A 16724-nucleotide genomic window follows, 5' to 3' on the forward strand; every position below is an offset into this window, starting at 1 on the left:
TACATAAATTTATACATAAAATATTTCTGTTTTCCGTGTAATCCCTCAGATGAGGAGACAGACACATCTTTGGTCCATACGTCTCTTCTCTGCTTCAGGAATGTAAATTCAGTTGCCTCCACGCAGCTTAGTCCCAAGGACACCTAAAACTCAATGTTTTTAAAGGTAAACTCACCATCTTTACCCCAAACCTGTTTCTCCTATATTCTTTAATTTCTTGAATAATGCCCACCATGCACCACTGAGAAAAGTGTGAGTAATCAACTCCTCTCCCCCACCCTCATTCTAAAACACTTAATCATCAAAACCAATTGATATCACCTTTTTAATGTCTGATTGTATTGTTCCTGTTGTCCCTCATCACAACCCCTATTCCCATTGATCTAGTTCAAACAGGTATGGTTTTTTGGTTTGTTTCTTATTTGTTTGTTGTTTTACCTGAAATTTTGTAGGAATCAACTCACTGGATTCCTTATCTCCTGTCTTTTCCTGTTCAACCCTTCCTTCCCTTTTTTTTGCCAGGCTAATCTTTCTAAAGAAATATGATCAGTTGTTCCAGACATCATTTGAGGTTGCTAGCTTCCTCTTCTCCTTTCTTTCTATTCTTGGTGGGAAAGTTCATCACGTCCAGTGTTGATGTTATCTAAGAGGAGCAGAGCATTAATGCCTATGCATTATTCTCTCTTGCCTCTCCAGTATGGTGGAGACAGCCTCTCGTTTGGAATACTTTTAATTCAGGGTGAGAGGTTCTTAATTGAGGGAAATAATTTATAAGCTTCTGTACTCCATAAGGTTTGGGCTCCCCTACAAATGTGTACAGGTAGAGAGATGGATTGGTTAGTTATATCAAACTACTTATATTAAGGGCAAAGTTAATCCAGAAGGGGAAAACTATTGACAATTACTTTACTCGGAATTTGAGAAAAATAGACTTTTAATAAAGATTTTAATTAAAAACAAAAAAATGGGACACCTGGGTGGCTCAGCGGTTGAGCATCTGCCTTTGGCTTGGGGTGTGATCTCGAGGTCCTAGGATCAAGTCCCGCATCTGGCTCCTCATGGGGAGCCTGCTTCTTCCTCTGCCTATGTCTCTGCCTTTCTCTCTCTGTGTCTCTCATGAATAAATAAGTAAAATCTTTAAACAAACAAACAAAACAAAAAAGATCTCCAAAGCTGCTCCCAAGGCTGTTTTAGGTTCTTTAAAGTCACCATTACTATCTCCTAGAAATGGATACCCTTCTTCTACATTCTCTGTTTATAACCCCTGTGAGTTTTCATATTTGGTTGTAATTATTTTAACAGCTATTTGAATTAAATAAGCATCATCACCTTATTGATTTTACAGAATTTAGATGTTGTAATGGTAACTTACAGAGTTTTAAATTCTACTGAAAGGGAAACAGAAGTTGGTATGAGGCTTTTATTTGAATGTATTGGAACTGAAATGGAAGAAAGGCTTTTAAGATGGCACAATAGGGCAGTGCTGGTGAACTCCTGGCGGCCTGTGTAGTGCTGCCTGGAAGGCAGTGGATGGCACAGTGAAGATTGGAGAGCCATAGAATCCTTGATTCAGGCGGAAGAGAGTATATAATGATACAGCTCATTTTTAACAAACTGTATGCCAAAGGGGATAGGGAATTAGTGGAGTTGTGAGGAGACCAAGAAACAGACTCTTCTCTTTTATAGTCTCCTGATGATCACATGCCATTAGGCTCTGTTCGTCACAAGGTTAGGAGCAAGGATTGAAATACTAAAGGTAATAAAAATGGTTGTTGCTTGCAAAGAAAAATCTTAAGGGTGGAGTTTAGGTAACATGTAGGGCAACTGGATATGGGTAGGGCTAGATGGATTGGGTTATAGTGCAATTGAGGTGGGACAGGCAATTAGAAATGGATTTTAACGTGTATACTGACCCACATCATGATGGCTTTATAAGAAAGTCAGCTTTCATAAACTGATTTCATGTTTCTCTGACCCAGACCAAAGGATTTTTGAGCAGGATAGAACCTTAGAGGTCATCTTGTAACCATTTCATTTTCCCCAAAGTGACCATTTGCAAAGTTGGGATTTGTCCAAGGTCATATACATCCAGTCATGGTAGGAGAGCTAGGACTAGAATCCAGATCCCCAGGTTCCCAGCTCTTTGATTTCTGTGTCATATAATATTAATCAGTTGTGAGAATGCAGTATTCCAAACCCTCCATGAATACATAAGAAAATTTATTGTAGAGATGAAGAAACTGAGGGTCAGAAAGGTGGAGTGAATTTACCAACTCACATGGCTAGACTAGATCAGAGCCCAGGCCTCACAATTCCTGAGTAAATAGGCTTCTACCAAACCACACTGCCCAGGGGATTTAAAAAAAAAAAAAGTGAAATCTTCAATGCCATGTTTTGAGGCATAGAATTTCCTCCTTCAATCTACAGGTATTTTACTTTGTATTATTATATGCTCTGCTCTTTTGCCCAGGTGCTATAGAACAGATTTTAAGACTAAAAGATTTATTTTGCAAGACTAAAAATTGAACGTTACCCAATTATCAGGGAAACGCACATGTCTTTTGGTGGTTGATAAGCTAGCAGGAAGTAAGTCTTGGTGTACTACAATGTTAGAAATGTTTTCACTTTAATCAAAGGATGGGTTTCAGATTCTCTCCTGTATTACCCCAGTAATACATGTATTAGATGGGCAAATATTTAAAAATCTGATAGTACCAAGGGTTATTGAGGCTGTAGGAAAATGAACTCTCATGCTCTGTTGCTAGGAACATTGAATGGTCAGATCCTTTTGGAAAGCAGTTTGGCAATATTTAGTAAAAGTGAAAATGCATATGCCCTATAATGCATCAATTCCATTTCTGGATAAATAAAGCAGTTTTATTTTTTCAAACTGATTCATGATCCATTAGTGCATTGTGAAATCGATTTAAGGGTTACAATAAACATTTTTTATAAATAAAATAGAACAGAAAATATTAGAGCAGGGATGGTTTTGTGAATTTTTGTGTGCCACCTAGATTCCCCCTCTCCAGGACTGAAGTGTTAGTTCACACAGTGGCTGGGAGGGTTGGCAGTCAACAGCTCTAGCTGAGTCCCTCTCCAGGGTTCTTTCCAGGAAAAGAACTACTTGCCCACGGTCACGCCCTCTTGCTGGGTGCAGGTGTATCCAGTAACTGGTCAATGCAGACATATAAAAGCCTAATTCCCTTGTCCCAATTCAAAATCACTCTGATGAAAGATCACTGCAGCCAATGCAGGATCAGCTGGGGCTTTTGATGCCGCTTTATTAAACCCGAAAAATTTCTTGATCGTTCTTGCTTCCTTCACTGTGCCACAAGTGCTGATCCTGGGACACTCTCCAATAAACGTCCCACACACAGACTTCTGTCATAGATCTACTTCTAGGCAACTCAGGCTCCAATGATATACTATGCACATAGGGATTTACAGGATAGAATGTAAAATTATTTCTCACCTTACATATTGGCCATAAAATCTTGAAAATCCTGTACCTACAGAAACTTTTACAGATATGTCCCAGGAGATGCAATGAGAATGTTCACTGGGGTATTATTTGCAGTCATGATGACTAGTAGTGATTATAACTGTCTATAACCATGCAATGGAGTACTATACAATAATTAAAATTAGTAAAGGAAAAATCAGCAAAACTAAAAGGCAGCCTACGGAATGGGAAAAGATATTTGCAAGTGACATATCTGATAAAGGGTTACATTAGTATCCAAAATCTATAAAGAATTGATCAAACTCAACACCCAAAAAACAAATAATCCAGTTAAGAAATGAGCAGAAGACATGAATAGACATTTTTCCAAAGAAGACATTCATTTTTTTCACAAATAAACCAACTTCAGTAGATATTATTTTATATTTATATAGCGCCTTCTTCAAGAACCTTCCATGCTTTACCGACATTATATCTAATTAATCCCCACAACAACCCTGTGAGGTAGGTATTACTCCCATTTTACAAGATAGGGAGACTGAAGCACAGAGAGGTTAAGTGACTTGCCCAAGCTCACACAGTTAAATTCACTGAAGAGCCAGGACCAGAACGCCTTAGCCTCCCAGCTCCCCGTTAAATACCTCATGAGAGAATCTTTAATGAAAAGTATCCTTAAAGAAAGTATCAAGAGTAGTATGTTTTGAAAGTGAGGCCTTTCTACTGCCATCACGGAAAAAGAAAAAATTCGATATTGATGGTTAAGAGGCAACAAGACCCATATATTACACATTTCCTTTCTTCCCTTCTCCTGAAGTCTCATGGCCCCTGTCTTAAGCAATCAAAGAAGACATTCAGATGGCTAACAGACACCTGAAAAGATGCTCCATATCACTTATCACCAGAGAAATATGAATCAAAGCCAAGATGAGATACCACCTCACACCTGTCAGATTGGCTAAAATTAACAATATAGGAAACAACAGATATTGGTGAAGATGCAGAGAAAGGAGAGCCCTCTTACACTGTTGGTGGGAATGCAAACTGGTACAGCCATTCTGAAAAACAGTACAGAGGTTCCTCAGAAAGTTAGAAATAGAAATAACCTATAATTCAGCAATTGCACTACTTGGTATTTACCCAAAGGATTCAAAAATACAGATTTGAAGGAGTACATTCATCCCAATGTTTATAGCAGCATTATCAACAATAGCCAAACTATGGAAAGAGCCCAAATGTCCATTGACAAGAAGATATGGTATCTGTATACAATGGAATATTACTCAGCCATCAAAAAGAATGAAATCTTGCCATTTGCAAGGATATAGATAGAACTAGAGTGTTTTAGGCTAAGGAAGTGAGTCAGTCAGAGAAAGACAAATACCATATGATTTCATTCATATGTGTAAATTAGGAAATGAAACAGATGAACATGGTGGGGGGAAGAGAGAGAGAGAGAAGCAAACCATAAGAGACTTTCCATGTTAGAGAACAAGCTGAGGGTTGATGGAGGGAAGGGGGTGGAGGATGAGCTAAATGGGTGATGGGTTTTAAGGAGGGCACTTGTTGGGTTGAACACTGGGTGTTATATGTAAGTGATGAATTACTAAATTCTTCTCCTGAAACCAATATTGCACTATACGTTAACCAACTTGAATTTAAATAAAAATTCGAAAAAAAAAATAAAATTAGTGAAATCTCCTGACATCTATCAAAATGGATACATCTCTGAAATATAAGGATATATACCAGCTTCAGGATAGTGGCTGCCTCTAGAGAAGGAATGTGGGGAAATGGGATGAAGTTGGGACCTCAAATGTAGCATTATATTGCTTTCTTAAAGAAGCATCTAAACAAATATGGCAAAATTATAGCATTTATTAAATTTATATTGACACAGGTTTTTTTCACTAATCTGTATGTTTAATATATTTTAAAATTAAATTTTGCTTAATGGTTATTACTGCAAAAAATCTACGTGCAAAAGCAAAGCATTTTTAACTTTATCTTACTATCAGGAAATAGTGAAAGGACAGCTAACAAGGTCACTTCCTCTTAAATTTGGTCCAAATGTAATGACTCATGGAATACAGACATCCTAGTTATAACTGTTTGGCTGACTTACGGCACATTAATTTTTTTTCTTCCCTATTTTCATTACTACTAAGTTTCACGTAATGAGAATGATACTGGAATCTTCTATGAGTTCACTGAGTTCTACTGACAGTCAATTTCCCATCATAGCCCTTGGCAACCACTGATTGGATTTTCATTTCCATAATATTACCTTTCCCAGGATGGCAAATAAATGGAATTATACAATATGCAATTTGTGTTTTGTTTTTGTTTTTTACTTAGCATGATGCATTTGAAATTTTCCACGTCGCATGTTGTATACATCAGTAGTCTGCTTCTTGGTATTGCTGAGTAGCAGACCAACCATAGTTTGTTTATCCATTCTCCATTGAGGGCAATTTGGGATATTTCCAGTTTTTGGTGATCTTAAATAAATCCTCTGTAAATGTTTGTACACAGGTTTCTATATAGACCTATGTCTTTATTTTCCTTAGGTAAATACCTAGGAGGGGGGACTTTCTAGGTCTTATAGTAAGAGTTAGTTTATCAGAAACTCTCACACTGTTTCTCAGTGTGGTTGTACCATATTGCATTTCCACCAGTAACGCAGGATGAGAGTTCCAGTTGCTCTGCCTGGTATTGTCAGGTTTTGATTTCTTTGGTTGTTCAGGTTTTATGTTTTTTAATCTATTCTAATCGACATGAAAGGGTATGATGATATCTCATTGTAGTTTTAGTTTGCATTGCCCTAATGACTAATGCTGTTAAGTAAGCTCTCAGAACATTTTAAAGAGGAAAACTTGTCGAAGATTGGAGTATTACTAAATTATCTTTCCTTCCCTGAAAATTATGGAGAAAAGATTCTCTCAGCTTCTCAGCCCTAAAGCAGTAGTACTCTATGAAGCCTTAAAAAAAGGGGGAAGGGAGGGTTGGATACTAAAGCAAAATAGGCAGAGAAGTATTTAGTTGACTATATAGGTATGGCCATTTTAGTTTATTAGTAGCTTCATATTAGTGGTGATAGGTAAAAGAATAGAGGAGAGAAAAATCAATAGAAATATCATCACTATTACATTTCTGGGTCTTCGGGACATTGCTTTGTGTATCATATGGGCCATCTACAGTTCAAGTGAAACTGGCCAAGCTGCCTTGGAAGGAAGAATTCAGTAGAGGTTAGTTTATCATCCAAAGCACATGTAAGGGATAGATCTAAGGGAACAACTAAAAAAAGTACAGAGAATAAAAGTGTGGCCAGTAACGGAACTATAAATTAGGGTAAGAAGTGGTTGTGGTTTTGGGATAGTCTCTGCTAGATTGTTTACTTAACCCTCTATTTTACTTACTTAGGTTTGGTTTTATTTTGCTACAGAACGTGAAACACTTTGCCTTTATAGATTTAGTATGATCTATAAGATTTAATATAGAAGCTTTATGAATACTTTGGCTAATACATGTATTTAAGGAAAAGCAAAATTTTAGAATATTAGTAAATCCTCTGTCTAAAAGCAATCCCTATAAAACAAATCTCCATACCTAAAGATGAGAACACAGTGAGTCTATTTACAAGGAACTATAATAATGCAAAATAGACTCTAGATGATGATACATAGGGGTTTCCAGAGCAACAGAGAAGATGAAACAAGCACATTTAGAGGTTAGCTAATAGTGGTAGATGAAAGTTTGGGGAAGAATTGCTAATGAAGTTGCTAACCTCAGTCCTCAAAAATAAGAAATTCAGAGAATTTGAGTAACTGGACCAGAAGGTGATTTGGATAAATAAGAGTATCATCTGGACTAGACACATCAATACTGCTAACTAGAGTAGGTCAGAAAACATCTTCCAAAATAATTTGTTCTTGTCACTACCACTGCTTTGAACTGTCAGAAAAAGATTTATGGCTTAAGTGAGTGCCGTGTCTATGAAACAAGGTTTTGTTCCAGATGTGAAGCAAGTATAGAGCGAGGTTTGCCAATTTCTGGAACTAGAACAGGAAAGATGTGTGTGACATACGTTTTGTTGGTGAAAAGACTATGTCTTTGAACCATGACTATTAGCTTCTAGTTCCAGGGAAATCTTCATATTCAGGGCTTAAGAAACCTCACTAAGTTTTTTTCTTTTTGGCCTAAAGTCCTTGGAATGGGAAGTTATGATGCTTAGTGTTTTCAAGAGCTGTGCAGATACCTCTGAGAAACTTGTAAGATCCTTTAAAAAAAAATGCACAACTTTAGAGGGAACAACAAAGGGAATTTTTGTATAGAATACTAGACTCAAAGGCCCAGATATGAAGCAGCTCACGGAAGGACGGTTTTTTTGGTTAGTTTTGTTTGTTTGGGCTCATTCATAATTGAGAAGCTATTAAGATTGCAAGATTGCAAATCCTAGTCTAGTTTGGGAATACTGGGGGAAAAGCCTTGACCTTTTATCTTCAATTAGCTACCTCCCTTTCACTGCAAGTACAGCCTCAATTATACATCTCAAGCATTCTCTACTTTTTTTTTTAAGATTTTATGTATTTATTTGACAGAGAGAGAGCATCTATAAGCAGGTGGAGCAGCAGGCAGAGGGAGAGGGAGAAGTAGGTTCCCCGCTGAGGGGGCCCAACATGAGATCTGATCTGAGCTGAAGGCAGACACTTAACTGACTGAGCCACCCAGATGTCTGAAGCATTCTCCACTTTTGAGTATTTTATGCTCAAGACTACAATTTTTTGGAGTAGCCCTCAGATCTTTCATCACATTGCCTATCATTCATTTTGTGAAAATATGTTGTCCCAGTTCTTAATACCACCTCTGTATTTGGGTGGAATAATCATTAACAACCATCATTATAAAAAATATTCAGGTGTCTATATATATCCACACAAATACGCATTTACAAAAGAAATTCCACAGTCATATTCCCTTTTTTTCCCCATCAGCCAAAAATAAACTCAATACAAAATAGTTATTTTAAATGATAAAATTTTGGTCTCCCATTTTTATCCCTAAACCACATCTCAAGCCCTGAAACCTCAAAAGGAATCCCAAAAGACTACATACCTTATTGGTCCTCGATAAATGATGAGCGACTGTTGTTACTGCACTGGTCTTCATAATTCTCATATGATAAAGATGACAAACTTTAGTTTAGACAATTAATTGTCCTTAATTAATTTTTGCCCTAAACTTAGCATCTCCACAGGAATCACCATAATCTTTAATAAAAACCGAGCTTATTTAGGGTAGAAGCTCAGGAAACTTAGAAATTTTGGTTTTAAAAATCGGTTACCTACTGCAAGACCTTGTGTGAAAAATTATATGGAGTACGCTTTACCCTGATCTCTTCTTCCCTTTTTTTTTTTTTTCTGTCTTCTCCGGTTTACAACAGACACAGCTATGTTACAGCCACAAAGCATAGTTTTGCAATAGAATGGCCTTGAAATAGAATACTGCCCAGCTGAAAACTTAGGCAATCAAAATGGAATAAATGAAATTGTGTCTGCTAGACTTCACATGTCATTTCTTATAAGGAAAGCTCTCACCTCTTTAGGAGAATGTTATTTTTTAAGTAACCCTGTACCCTCTCCATATCAAAGAGTTCTCCATTGCTGTAACATTCAGTCATGGCACTGCAACTAAGACATAACCCTATTATCTACAAGTGCTGCATTAGTCACTAAAATGCAGTTTCTGAAAGTAAGTTAAGTGCTACTGCTCACGGAAACTACTACTGTTTCTCATTTCTCTTAAAAATGGTAAATTCACAGGCTGCCTGACTGGCTCAGTCGGTGGAGCAGACAACTCTTGATCACAGGGTTATGAGTTCGAGCTCCATGTTGGCTATAGAAATTACTTAAAAATAAAAATATTTTTGGGGGCAGCCTGGGGGGTTCAGCGGTTTAGCGCCTGCCTTCAGCCTAGGGCCTGATCCTGGAGACCAGGGATCCAGTCCCGCGTCAGGCTCCTGCATGGAGCCTGCTTCTCCCTCTGTGTCTCTGCCTCTGTGTCTCTCATGAATAAATAAATAAAATCTTTAAAAAATATTTATTTATTTTTATTTATTTTTTAAAAAAAGATTTTATTTATTTATTCATGAGAGAGAGGCAGAGACACAGGCAGAGGGAGAAGCAGGCTCCATGCAGGGAGCCTGACGCGGGACTGGATCCCTGGTCTCCAGGATCAGGTCTTGGGCTGAAGGCAGGCGCTAAACTGCTGAGCCACCCAGGTGTCCCAAATAAAAAATCTTAAAAAAAAAAAAAGTGGTAAAATAGCTGAGGGCACATAAACTGTTAAAAAATTTGCTGTAAATGTACTTGTGATACTTCAGCACATGAATTAAACTGCTGCAATAATGCTCTGAAACCAAAGCCTGTTCCTCAAAAATATGTTAGTCTATATGGGTAGGGGTTTTTTGTTTTTTGGATTCTTTTTTTGCAAGAGGCCCCACTCTGGCCACAGGTGACTTGCTTGGGTTTCAAAGTTTTCTTTTTTTCAGTTTTGATTCTGAAATGAAATTGAATGATAAAAAGCAACATATGGGCCACTCTGATAGACTGAAAATTCTCAGGCAGCACATGACTCATGATAACTGTGTAGTATGCTCTCATTGGAACTGCTTATCTGACCATCTCACAACATTTTGTAAACATGTTGTATCCACTCAAAACTAGCCTGATGAGAATAACTTTTCCACAGTTTTTCCCATTCCTACACACATACGATCATTTTTTTGTTGAAATTTAAAGAAAGGTTTAAAACATTTTTTTTCAGTAGTTGTGGGTAAATTGCCAGAGTTCTTATAAATGTCACAAGCCAGTGGCCAACAGTTCAGTAATATGGTTTTCCTAACCACACAAAAGTACGTTCAGCCAGTCAGTGGTCTCATGATTTATCAGCTTTAATCATGTGACTGAGTACAGTAATTTATTATAATTAGGTGATGCTAAAGCCTCAGAAAAGCATATATAAGATGCTAGTTTCCTTAGGTCTCTCTCCTTTTTTTTTTTTTTTCTTCTGTAGAAGTTTCTTGGGCTCTTGACTGGTTGGAATGACTTACTCCAGTGACTGGAGTTGGTTGAAATATTTATAACTTAAGATTTGTATTACGTAGTTTATTTTTTTAAAGGCTGTTTTTTTCTTTAAATGTATATATATATATATATATATATATATATATATATACATTTTAGATTTTATTTATTTACTCATGAGAGACACACAGAGAATGAGAGAGAGAGGCAGAGGGAGAAGCAGGCTCCCTGCAGGGAGCCCCATGTGGGACTCCATCCCAGGTCTCCAGGATCAGGCCCTGGGCTGAAGGTGGTGCTAAACCGCTGAGCCACCCGGGCTGCCCTTCTTTAAAGATTTTATTTCTTTATTCATGAGAGAGAGAGAGAATGAGAGAGAGAGAGAGAGAGAGAGAGGCAGAGACATAGGCAAAGGGAGAAGCAGGCTCCCCACAGGGAGTCCCATGTGGGACTCCATCCTGGGGCTCTGGGATCACACCCTGAGCTGAAGGCAGACACTCAACCACTGAGCCACCCACATGTCCCTATTATGTAGCTGAACAGAAACTCATGCTCTGAATAAGCTATTATCAACACACTTAAAATCCTTCCTTATATATAGCCTTTGAACCACTGAGGAGTTACATGAAATTGTCTTCTCTTAATCTAGTTTGTTTCAATAATTAATTGCAAAAAGTTATTATTCACCTTTGTAACAGGATGAAAAGGATGGCCTAATTTTGGCCTAAAAAGTGAAGAATGTCTGCATGTGTGGCAATGTCTACATGATACATGAAAACTGGAGATTTGGTGTGTATGCTGTTGCAGTAATTTTGAGAAATGGGAAAACTAGTTTGGACTTTGTGGTCTAAGTTATTTGGTTAACATTTGGCTTCTTGGGTTTGACTCCTAACTTTTTTTTTTTTTTTTTTTTTTTGTAGTACCATTGTTCAAAAAATGTGTCAATGTGTTCCAAGTTGCTGATGATTCCTTTCAGAAAAAGAAAGCAAAAAACCCAGCTATTACTGTCTTCAGCAAGAGTAGGCAACCACATTTCTCTTACAGGCATTACAAAGCAAATACAGTCATTCAGCTTGCAAGGAAGGGTAATCTGTCACACATTATGGTTTCCATGTTGTTTTTCACAGATTGAGGAAAAAAATTATTTGTAATTTTATTTTCATTTTAAAGTCCATTAGCATAAAGCAGCTGGAACTCCATTCATGTAGCAGCTAACTATGATTCTTTAGCCTAAAGTTTCTTGACTTATTCTTAGATTTTTGATTCAGAGTATTCTCAGGTTGCTGGCTTGGTTCAAAAAACCAAGCACTCTGTACAACTCTGAATTAGAAGTCTCAGAAAAAAAAAAACCCACAGAAAAACCCAAAACTCTACTTTTCTTAATTACACTGTATTTTATAAGAAGATTACTCCCTCTAAAATTAGCTTTCTAATGGCAAAACAGCTGGATGAAATGTGAAAAATTCAAGGACTCCTCTTGTTTCTTCAAACATACAATTTTAACAACCTCTTGATTCTTAGTTTTGCAGTTTTGTAAGGTACACAAAACTATGATACATTAAACTGCATTGAGGTCTGATATGTGTTGGTTTTTATTTCCTGATAGATGTTAGCAGTCTAAAATTTGAAATACTGTTCACCTTTAAATGAGATCTGGTTCATAATCTCATTTCAGAATGAGAATCGAACTTACTTTTTCCTGAACATAGTTTGCCCTTGGCCAACAGAGACCCTACTGTATTTTTACCCAGTTTGACCATATTTTTCTCTTAAAAAATTATATAACATACAGTAAAAATAAGTTTTGGCAACGTGTAGAATGGTAAAACTACTACTACAATCAAAATACGAAGCACAACCCCCCCAAATTTCTCTATGCTATCACCTTGTGATCAGACCCTTACCCCACACTTAACCTCAGGTAACCACTGTTTACCTGTAGTTTGTCTTTTCTAGAATGTCACGTAAATGGAATCGTACAATATGTAATCTTTTGAGTCTGGCTTCTTTTTTTTTTTTAAGATTTTATTTAATCATGAAAGACACACAGAGAGAGAGAAAGAGAGAGGCAGAAGCACAGGCAGAGGGAGAAGCAGGCTCCATGCAGGGAGACCAAGGATCAAGTCCCACTTTGGGCAGGGAGCCCCATGTGGGACTTGATCCTTGGTCTCCAAGATCACTCCCTGGGCGGAAGGCGGTGCTAAACCACTGAGCCACCGGGCTGCCTGAGTCTGGCTTCTCTAATTTAGCAAACTGCTTTGAGATTCATCCGTGTTCTTGTGTCTACCAAGAGTTTATTCGGTTTTTATTGCTAGGTAATATTCCATTTTATGGATTTACTACAGTTTAGTCATTGCCCAGTCATTATTAATATTTATGCTCTGGTTTTTGAATGAACCTAAGTTTTAATTTCACTCTGCCAAATAGGTGAGACTCAGATTTTTGCATCTGTGGTAATTCTATGTTTGACTTTGTTAACTACGTTAACTGAAAAATTGCCAAACTGCTTTCTAGAGTATCTGTACCAATAGGCGTTGGTCACCAGCAATGCAAGAGAGTGTTTGAGAGAATGAAATTGCTTCCTGTACTCTCACCAGCTCTTGGTATTGTCATATTGTTCTATTTTAGCTATTCTAACAGGTGTGTAGTAGGACCTCATTGTAGTTTTAGTTTATATTTCTGTAATGACAAATGATGTTGAGCAACTTTTCATTGCTTATTTGCCATCCATGCCTCTTCTTTAGTGGGATATATATTTAAATCTTTTGCCCATTTATTAGGTTTTCTTATTTTTGAATTTTATATATAAAATTAATTATATAATTAATAATATATAAATATATTAAAATAAGTATATAAATATATAAGTAAATTATATAATTATACATATTTTATATATTTTAATATATTTTATATATAATTTTATATGTTGAATTTATATATATATATTCCAGACACAAGAATTTTGATATATATATATCTCATATATATGTATCCTTTTTATATATATATATACATATATATATATATTCCAGACACAAGTCATTTGTCAAATGTCATTTGCAAATATTTCCTCCCTGTGTATGACTAGTCTTTTCATTCTCTTAACAAAAAAACTTCATATAAATCTGTGTTTTAAAACAGATTGGTCAGGGCAGCCCCAGTGGCGCAGTGGTTTAGCACTGCCTGCAGCCCGGGGTGTGATCCTGGAGACCCAGGATTGAGTCCCACATTGGGCTCCCTGCATGGAGCCTGCTTCTCTCTCTGCCTATGTCTCTCTCTTTTGCTCTCTCTGAATAAATAAATAAATAAATAAATAAATAAATAAATAAATCTTTAAAAAAATAAATAAAACAGATTGGTCCTAGAAAATTCTTTGCTACTGTCTCTTCAAATGTTGCCTCTGTCCTCTCCTTCCAGAATTCCAATCAGGTTGATGTATGTTGAAGAATATCTTATTTTGGGATGCCAGGGTGGCAGGATGCATGGGTGGCTCAGTGGTTGAGTGTCTGCCTTTGGCTCAGGGCATGATCCTGGAGTCCCAGGATAGAGTCCTACATTGGGCTCCTTATGGGGAGCCTGCTTCTCCCTCTGCCTCTGTCTTTTCCTCTCTCTCTGTGTCTCTCATGAATAAATAAAATCTTTAAAAAAAAATAAAAAGAGTATCTTTATTTTCCATCTAGTAACTGCTTTTGTTTTCCTTTTTCTTTGTCTCTTTCTCTTTTAAAAGATTTTATTCATTTATTTGAGAGAGAGAGCAAGAAAGAGTGAGCACAAGCAGGGGGAAGGGCAGAGAGAGGTAGAGAAGCAGACTGAGCAGAAAGCCCAACATGGAGGACCCAGGACCCTGAGATCATGACCTGCATTGGTAGACACTTAACCAACTGAGCTACCCACATACCCCTTCCTTGTCTCCTTTTAGCATATGCTGGATAATTTCTGTTGCCATATCTTTCTGTTCTTAATTTTCTCTTCACTTGTGTCTAATCACTGTTAAACCTGTCCATCAGGATATTGATTTCAGTTACTCTGTTTTTCATTTCTAGAATTTTTTTAATCTGCTAGACTATTTTCTGTTGTTTCTTGTTTTGTGTAGGTGTTTTCCATTTTGTATTTTTTTAAAGAAATAAAACATAGTTATTTCGCTTTCTGTGGCTGATAGTTCAAATATCTGAAGTCTTTGTGAGAGTTTTATGTTGTTTCTATTGGTCCTCACCCATATAACTTGTTTTGGGGGAGTTCTTAATGCTTGTTACTGTGAGCTGTTCATTTTCCTTAGAAAATAATTTGTGGCTTATTGAGATACATTCCTTCAGAAATGATTTGCATTTGCTGTTCCATGCATGTGGGGCCTACTCAACTTATAATAATGGACTAAGGATTTGGGGATCTATCTTGCCTCTAGATTATCATGACATTACATACAGTCTTTCAGTGACAGGATTTTTTGGTTCTCAGTTCTGGTTAGTACTCCATACAAATTTTCCATGCAGGCATCTGAGGATGAATGGGTATGTAGGTTTTTCATCCCCACCTAAAGGGTCCAAGCATTATTACAATAGGATTATTTTATTTTAATTTTTAAAAAAATTTTTAAAGATTTTATTTATTTATTCATGAGAGAGAGAGAGAGGTAGAGACACAGGCAGAGGGAGAAGCAGGCTCCACGCAGGGAGCCCGATGTGGGACTTGATCCTGGGACTCCAGGATCACACCCTGGGCAGAAGGCAGCGCTAAACCACTGAGCCACCTGGGCTGCCCTATTTTAATTTTTTTTAATATGGGGCTTGAGCTCACTACCCTGAGATCAAGAGCTGAGCTGAGATCAAGAGTTGGACACTTACCTGACTGAGCCACCAGGTGCCCCTGGGATTATTTTATTATAGGATGACTTATTTATAGGATTCTTGAAGCCTTAAGCTTTATCTTCTGTCCCAGTTCCCCCTACCCAAACCAAAGCTAAAATTCACCAGCTTGAGCAAATACAAATTTGGGCAAAAACAACTTCAGGGCCATAGAATTGAGCAATTCCAGTGACATCATTTAGGCAAATAGAATATAAATGGTGCCTCCTGGTGTTACATACTTGAACCATATTGTCAATTACCTGTCTGGGTTCCTACTTCACTTCCCTTTGAGCTGATAATTCCTTGCTTTCTAGTTTATGCTTCAGTGCTTTGAAGAAGTTGAGGATTTTTTAAAAAGATTTAAACGTTTTCAGTGGGAAGGGCAGTCTGAATGTCTAGCCTGTCATATGCCTAGAAATAGAATTCTCAAAATTCAACTTTATATTCCCTATAATTTATTGAGATATCTGATAGCCTAATTTGTTCAAATAATAATTACCTCTTTTCTTTCTTATCTGGCACCAATGCTTTCATTAGGAACAATTCAATGAAATTAGAAAGGATCCAGAGTCATTGGTTCTTAACTATATTCCCTCATGAATTTTATTTATATATGTACTGGATTTACATTGAAATACCGAAGCACAAAGGTTTAATAGTGACCACAATTTTTTTAATGTTTCTCAGAAAATGAGTACATTAAACCAGAATCATGTGTATTCGTTGCATACAAAGTATTGTATCTCCATAGTTACATTAAACATAACAAGTACAAAGGGGAAATGTCTTTCGGTGGTTGATAAGCTAAAAGGAAGTGAGTCTTGTTGTACTATAATATTAGGAATGTTTTTAAACTTTAGTTCAAGAATGGAAGGTTTCAGATTCCCCTGTATTATGCCTTGCTCAAATATAAGTAAAAATAGTTATGGAAAAACCACATATAGAGTCAATGCTAAGAGTTGGTGTGGGTGTATCATGTTGAAAACATGATGCAGAGATAATTTTCCATGGTTTATTTAATTCTCACTGTTATTTATGGTATTTTCTCTGAGGCATAACTTGAAAAGTTCTAGCAATTAAAGAGAAATGAAATCTGTCTTACCCCAATATTGGTCCTACTCCTCACTTGGAAAATATTATTTTATATTACATTCCAAATCAACCTTGGAGACGACAGTGTCCATTTGTGCCTGGCATGAAGTGGATATTTAGTAAGTGTTTGTTAAACCAATTAATTAATGGACAGTCTATAACGGGCTGTTGTAAGTGAAGTGTACAGTAGCTAAAATGTTGACTTGATTAAGTTATGGAAATAACATCAAAGAAGGAAGA

At 36.9% G+C, this 16724-nt stretch overlaps 1 protein-coding gene across 1 annotated transcript in view; it reads right to left on the reverse strand.

The window, feature by feature from the left end:
• Positions 1–8866, reverse strand: part of DENND4A (DENN domain containing 4A) — a 139243-nt gene extending 130377 nt beyond the window's left edge. Inside the window, exon 1 of the mRNA XM_038580750.1 lies at positions 8579–8866. The gene's annotated coding sequence lies outside the window, so the exon portion shown is untranslated. The remainder of the gene's footprint in view (positions 1–8578) is intronic.
• Positions 8867–16724: the final 7858 nt, after the last annotated feature.

This window comes from Canis lupus, chromosome 30 (assembly GCF_011100685.1).
Source record: "Canis lupus familiaris isolate Mischka breed German Shepherd chromosome 30, alternate assembly UU_Cfam_GSD_1.0, whole genome shotgun sequence".
In the NCBI taxonomy this organism is placed as follows: Eukaryota; Metazoa; Chordata; class Mammalia; order Carnivora; family Canidae; genus Canis; species Canis lupus.